Source organism: Octodon degus, unplaced genomic scaffold, assembly GCF_000260255.1.
Source record: "Octodon degus isolate 3935 unplaced genomic scaffold, OctDeg1.0 scaffold00057, whole genome shotgun sequence".
Classification (NCBI taxonomy): Eukaryota; Metazoa; Chordata; class Mammalia; order Rodentia; family Octodontidae; genus Octodon; species Octodon degus.
Window position 1 is genome coordinate 12,397,266 of NW_004524633.1, and position 7,206 is coordinate 12,404,471.

The window sequence follows — 7,206 nt, forward strand, 5'->3', positions numbered from 1 at the left end:
AGAGAGAGAGAAAATAGTTTTTGCAATATTCATTTTTACTTATTTGCTTTAATACAGAGAAGTATTTTCCATGAACTCCCTAATCAAAGTACTAATTTGTGAAGTTATCTGTGTTTCTTGTATCTTCAATCTTGACTATAAGCTTGCTGTCATTTCCCATAAGGAAAATAAATAAGCAATAAAGTATCTTTAGCTATATTCCTTAGGAAAAAGATATTTTATATATTTCATGTACAATATATTTGAAGCTGTCTTTGTTAGCCATCATAATATATAGAACACTGAATCATAAATTGGGACATGCATTTGCCCTTTTATATCTTTCCCTTATTAAAAAGGTTTTAAAGAGGTATTTTCACTTAGAGAACTTATATCAACTTTTATCAATCCTGCTGATCTTTTCAATGTAGATAAATAACCCGATCACCTACAGTTGCTCAAGTTAAAGTCATAGAAATCAGACATGACTCTTCACATTCTTCCTTCTTTCATTTCATCCACTTATTCATTGAACGTGGCCTGGGCATTATAGTCATAACCAAAATCTACACATTTCTCAACCCCTGCTGGACTGCTACAGTTACCTACAGTAATGCAATAACCTTTGTCTAAGCACAGATTTTCTTCTTATATTTAGTAATACTGAACTCTCTGACTTTGATAATTATGCATGAAGTCAAAGTTGAAGAGGAACTACATTGGGAAGGTACTCTCAAAGACTGGCATTGAGCTGCAGTTGGCATTGAGGGGAAAAGAAGATAACAGTCATTTCAGCCTGGCTTCTGCGACTTGCTCAGTTTTCATATTTTATTTCTCTTTGGATGATTCATTCTATGATTCTACTTTTTGCTGTGATGTTTTGTGTAGTGATACTTTTCTATCACTTTCTACATTTGTTTTAGCCATTTCCATATTTATTATGTGTAATGATATGTTAGCTGGAATTTTGCTTGCCTTTTAAATATAGACAACCTTCACTTAAACTAAATTGTAAACTAAATACATAGATGTTAAAAACTTCTCCCCAGTGCCTGAGAAATTCTAGGAGTCCCTGTATCTTCATGTGCAACTTTAGCTCTGAGCTTCAGTTAGTGGTGATTTTTGTGGGGTTTTACATATCATCTTGCATTCTGAGCTAGCTACCATTTTTCTCTATGGAGATCTTAAAGTTTTTATCTTTTTTACAGCTACTGCATTATTTTACTATCTTAAGGGGGAAAAATACTTCAAACATTGTATATTATGTATAGAAAATTTTTCTGAATAATTGAGTTTGCAAAGAAAACTGGTAAGAGAGAAAAGAATGTATATCAAAGCAATAGGACAAAAGAAAGAAGGGAAAAATACATTCATGTATATATGTAGGATAGTTTGGATAATTGTACTGCTGATTTCTGCTGGTCTATTGAAAGGAGCAGTTAATGCTGATTTTTTTTTTTAGTTTTATTTTTAATTTCTTATAACTTTTTAAAAAAAATTTTGCAGGTTTATATCTGGTAACCTAAGCAACTAATTTGAAGATAACATTATGCAATACAACTATTGTTGAATTTGTATTACTTTGTTTAATGAAATTTTATATCATTTCTAATTTTTTTTTACCATTTTGTAGTCTTTAAAAATTTTAAAAAGTAGAAAAGAATAAATTCTTAAAACAAGGGAAAAAACCCACAATTCTGAATACTAATTCTTAGAAGTTCTTTACCATCCTTATTATTAAGAATTTCTTCACTGACTAGGGTATTGCACCCCAAACTGTCTCTGGTAACCCCTTTATGTTTTCCATTGACCAATCACTCATCTTACTATGTATTGTTGGATTCGTCTATTTTTAGGAATCTGAATTGTTTCCATTCTAACAGATTGCATATCTTTCAGTCTCAGTGATCTAATTGAAACACTAGATGGATCACACATCCAGACTCAGCAAAGCAAAAGGATTTTTCATTATTAGGGTCCACTTCCTACTTTCTTTAACTTTGAAAGTTGAGTATAAAAAGAGGCAAATGTGTCCCATTTCCTCCAGGAAACCCTATTCTTGTCATTAATGTTTGACTGGCTACATGTAACATTACAACCCTATTCTAAATAATAATATCTGCTACTTATGATTGAGTAGTAATTCCTGTGGAGATTGGAGGACTCTAAGTTGAACCTCAAAGACACTATGAGTGGTAATATAAGGGAATAAACTTGCTCAAAATGAGGGAACTACTGAGTTGAGGACAAGAGCAGTAATGAGGGAAAGAGATACATCTATGCATGTAAGCAGGATGGACTGGCCAACTGTACTGTGGATTTCGGCTATTCTGTGGGAAGGAGCAGTTAATGCTTACTTTGTTTTGTCACTTTTTAATTGTCCTTTTTCTGCTTTTAATTTCTTATATATTTCTTTCTTTCTTCTGATTTTGCATGCATATATCTGGTAATACGAACAACTAGTTGGAAGACACTATGCATCACAACAAATACTGTGAAATTCATATTATTTTATTAAGGGAAATTCTGTAATTTTTCTATTTTAATACTGTTTTGTACTCTCTTTAAAAATAAAAAAACTAAAATAGAACGTTAATCTGTAACAGCTCCAAAAGCTTATCAAGTGAGTTAAATGTACAAAAATACTGTAAGTCTGTAGGCTTTGCTTCTGTAATCTATTAGCTTTAGCGAGGCTACAACTAAATTGTGACATGTATATTCATAGTTTCCAAAAATACCATAATTAAACAATAGTACTCTGTATAATCAAATGTGGCAGTTTCTCTGTAATGGTATATTCTTATGAACAAACACATAACTATAAATTCTTTTTCTTGTATTTTTAGTTATCCCCTCTACAAGATAATTCTCATTAGTAGACAAATATATTGGGATTTTTTTCTAATTAATTGATGACAATAAGATATCTTTATTTTTCAGCTATTACTTAATAACTCTGCAGGATTTACAATAAAATTTTGTGGAATAAATTACCTGTCCTTCCATTCACTGTTCAACCCAATTCAAGTTTTCAGTCTCTCTTTCAGCCCACCACTCTACTAGATTTGTTCTCAAGATTCCAAGTATTCTCCATTTTGTTAAATACATTGGTAAATGCTTATTTTCATTCACAATCAGCCTGTCCTTTCAGCAGCCTTTATTTTAACTACTTTTCATTAGACATATACTCTTTAGTTAGCATTTTGGTATACCATACTATGAGTTCTTTTCATGAAACAGTAGTCACCTTTTTAAAAGTCTTTTTCACTTATTCCTTATCATAATCCTTATATCATTGGAAGGCAGAAAGTGTTAGTTCTTGTAGTTCGGTTTGTACACTGACTTCTTCAACATGTCATCCATTCTCAAATTATCTATGTGATATCACTTCTCAAAAAATATATTCCTAATTATAAAAGTGTTACTCTTTAAAATGTCAAAGTAGAACCCTATAAATTGTGAAAATTGAATATTGAAATGTTATTTAATTCACTAATGAGGAAACCATTAGAATGAAGTTGATTTAATATAGTTCCAGATCCTACAAGGAGGAAAACTTTTGTATAATATTATAAATCTTTGTTTAACAGTTGTCCATGACATAATTGAGAGTTTAGCCAAAGGAACTGGAAGGCAATTGTCCATGAATTTTGTGTAGAAGTTCTTGTTCAAGTTAAGAAGTAGGATTAGACATGAATTCCGATCATATTATTATAGACCGTTGAGTTAGGCAGAAATATTACAATCTGTTGATAGGACTAAACCCTCAAGAGAGCCTGGGCATATCTCAACTGTGGCCTGAGACACAAGTATTGGAGACAAGACCTCAAGATAAAAATTAAGATGACCAGATCTGTATCCTTCCTCAACAAGCAAACAAAGCACCAGGCCTAATGAAACCTCTATAGACAACAGTCATCTGGGTGGGGGACTGAAATTTCCAGACTCATAATTTCCTAGAAAAGTGCTTTGATTTTCCCATTCACCCTTGTTATGTGACATGCATGTTTCCTTATTGGGTTACTATTACTTAAGCAACTAAGCTTTTATCCTTATTGGTTAATCATAGCTGTAACCCAAGTTGTGCCATACGGGTTTATCGCTCTGTTTAATTTCTGTGTAAAGTAGGTTCCCCAGACAACTAATTTGGGTCTTTCCCTGCTTATCAGTAAGTATCTTCTGACTCATAACTTCTGTTGGTCCTAGAATTGATGGTTTGGTTTTTAGAGAACACATGCTTAGAATATCAGATATCTAAGATATGGGAGTTATAATATTTCCCTTGAGGCATATTTGGGATTCTGATGTCACTCAGAAAGCAGTATTTCTTGGAAAGTGGAATCTACGCTGGATTTCGGAATGTAAGAATGCAGCACAGTTCTCAAGGAGTGCCCTTAGGCACCACACAAGGAAACCGCTGAGCAGAAGTCACACGAGAATGCAAACCCCATGGTGGACTTCACTGGCTGACTTCAGCAGGCTCTGTAGAGCTAGAATGACAACCAGTTTGGCCTGAGTATCTGCGACCTGTATGGCCCATTTTCTGTTTGTTTTAAGCACCTAGAGAAGGAGAACCTAGGGCAAGATGGCTCTTTATGAGTGGAAGAGTTCAGGAACATGGCCACAGCAGGAAGCTGTTTCCTGGCCACATGCCCAGTAGCTGAGGTAGCAAATCCTTCACAGAGGAAGGATCTCGTAGGCGCATCACTCTATATACTAAAATTACTTCTAATGTTCAAGCCATGTCATGATTCTCTTTGTATATGATACTATTTTAATAAAACATACATATTCTTATTCAAGATGAATTATGATAACTTTCAAACCAGTTGTGTAATATTGTACATAAATTACATGGACTCAATCCATAATGAAAGGAACCAAACTTAATGGATGCACCAATCAGTAATTTACAGAAACATTTTTTAATGCTGTCACAAATCTACATGATAATCCCTATTGCCAGATTTTACTTTTAACTAGCTGAACAAGCTAAAATATTCATAAATTCACATGAAGCCAGATGGCTTTCCACTGAGTATGCATTTGAATGATTTCTGTACATTATTTATTTGAAGAAGTGCACAATATATCCCATCACCGTAACAGACTTCTAATTCGTTTCAGAAAGCATTTGAGAAACAACAGGTGCCCAACGCTAAATACATTTTGCATTGAACATTAATTCCATAGGTTTTAAGAATCATAGCAAAATCAATATAGTTATGTTTTTAGTCTTACAACATCAAAATTCAGAAATAAAGACCTTGCATCAGTAAGAGGTGGTGTTTGGGAAAGAAGAGAGCTTAGCTTTACATCATTTTTTTAATGATGTCACCAAAGCTTACGTCTCCAAAACATCAAATGTGTAACACTGAAGCTATTAACTATTTTTATTAAATTGATCAGTATTTTTGAGGATGTATTTTTTTTTCTTTTCAATGGAACTGATACACATACATTTGAAATGAAAATAATTTAATTATTGAAAAAGATGTCATCAGCATATTTAGGGGAGTACGAAATGATAATTTATAACTTTTTTTAAAAATTAATTCATAGTTTTCCTTTCATTCGCTTCTGCTGTGTTTCTTTTAGAATTTCCCCTTCTTTGGAAATACATTTATCCTTGACACCCTTTTCTTCTCCCTTGTTAGTAATGAGCAGATATGTTTTGTACACAATTTCTAAAATTTCTACTATCTGAAGTCCACATGGGTTTGCGTCTGGTGTAGTTTCTCCTTTGTGTTCACATGTGCTATTGAATTATGATTAACTTTGATAGATTATCAGTCCCTGTCCTTATTAAAATATCTTCCTTAGATTCCCCACAGCCTAAAGTGCATGTACCCTCTTGCAGATGCTTTGTATTTGTTTCAACTAGGAAAACAAAGAACAACTCAAGACTAAGATTCTCTGAGGTGACAATTTCAGCCTACCTGCCTCTGCTGACTCAGCAGGAAAGTCTATGATGAGCAGATGGCCATAATTTCCTGGAAACCTTATGTCACTTTCATTTTGTTTCTACTTTGCTTAGTACCTTCTCTGTAATTTTCTCTTAATTAGAATAAAGGATGATAGGTTTACTTCAGGTTGATCCCTACCTTAAAGCATATATTTGGAGAGTTCCTTATGGATGTGTACAGAACCTAAGCCCAAATGTGCGTCCAGTAAATGATTTAGCGTAAAACCTCATTCCATATTCCACATAATATTCCTGTATCCAAGCTTTTCCTAAAATGGTTTGTGCATGTAACTTCATTATTTTGTTTATTTATTTATTTATTTATTTATTTATTTATTTTTATGTATTTGGTACAAGGTATCATTACACAGCTTGGACTCATAGTGAGCCTCCTGTGTTCAGCTTCCCAGAGGGGCCAGGGTAGCATGTGGTGTCATAGACAGAAGAACGCTGGTCCCTGAGCTTGCCTAAGCAGGTGCTTAGTCCCCTGAGCTATCTCTCTGGCCCTTTAATTTCATTATTTTAATTCTTGAGTGCTTTGTGACTATAATTTAGCATTTAGAAATCATTTCCCTGTTTTAGTATATGAAACATCAGGAATAGCTATGTGTTGTTTTGTTGATTTATTCAACAATTTACCTTTTGATGGTTTATTCTCTAGTACAGGAGATGTTAGTGAAGACTATAGTACTAATAAAATTTACATTTTTGTACAATGGCTGTTACAGTCATGGAGTCTAATGATCATGAAAACACTACATTTATTAAGGGGAAGAAGAAAATAACATAAAGATATAGAGAATATCCTGAAACTTTATAAGCAGTGTCAGATAAATTACATGATAGCCCCATACCTAACACAGTGCTTACATTAAGCATTTTGCAGAAGAAGTTAGAGTAGATGTGAGCAGGCAAAATATAAGTTCAACATATATTATTTGAAATTTTAAAAAATGAATCTGTAAGATTCCTCCAAAAGTCTCCATTTAGAATAGATAATCCAACCATGGTTATCTCTCCTGATTTCAAAGGATCAAATATGCATTGCATATTAAATATATATTTGAGACTTTGATAGGTACTAAGGTTATTTCAAAGTTCTTCCAGTTTAATCAATATTAAGATAGCAAAATAAATTGCAATAAATTGTGACTCAAGCAACAATAAAGAAGTATAGCTTATCCTTGGGGGAGTCAGTGGAACCAGGAAAGATCCCTTGGGAAGTGACATTTACCCTGAGAGCCCAGATTGTTTTTAAATTT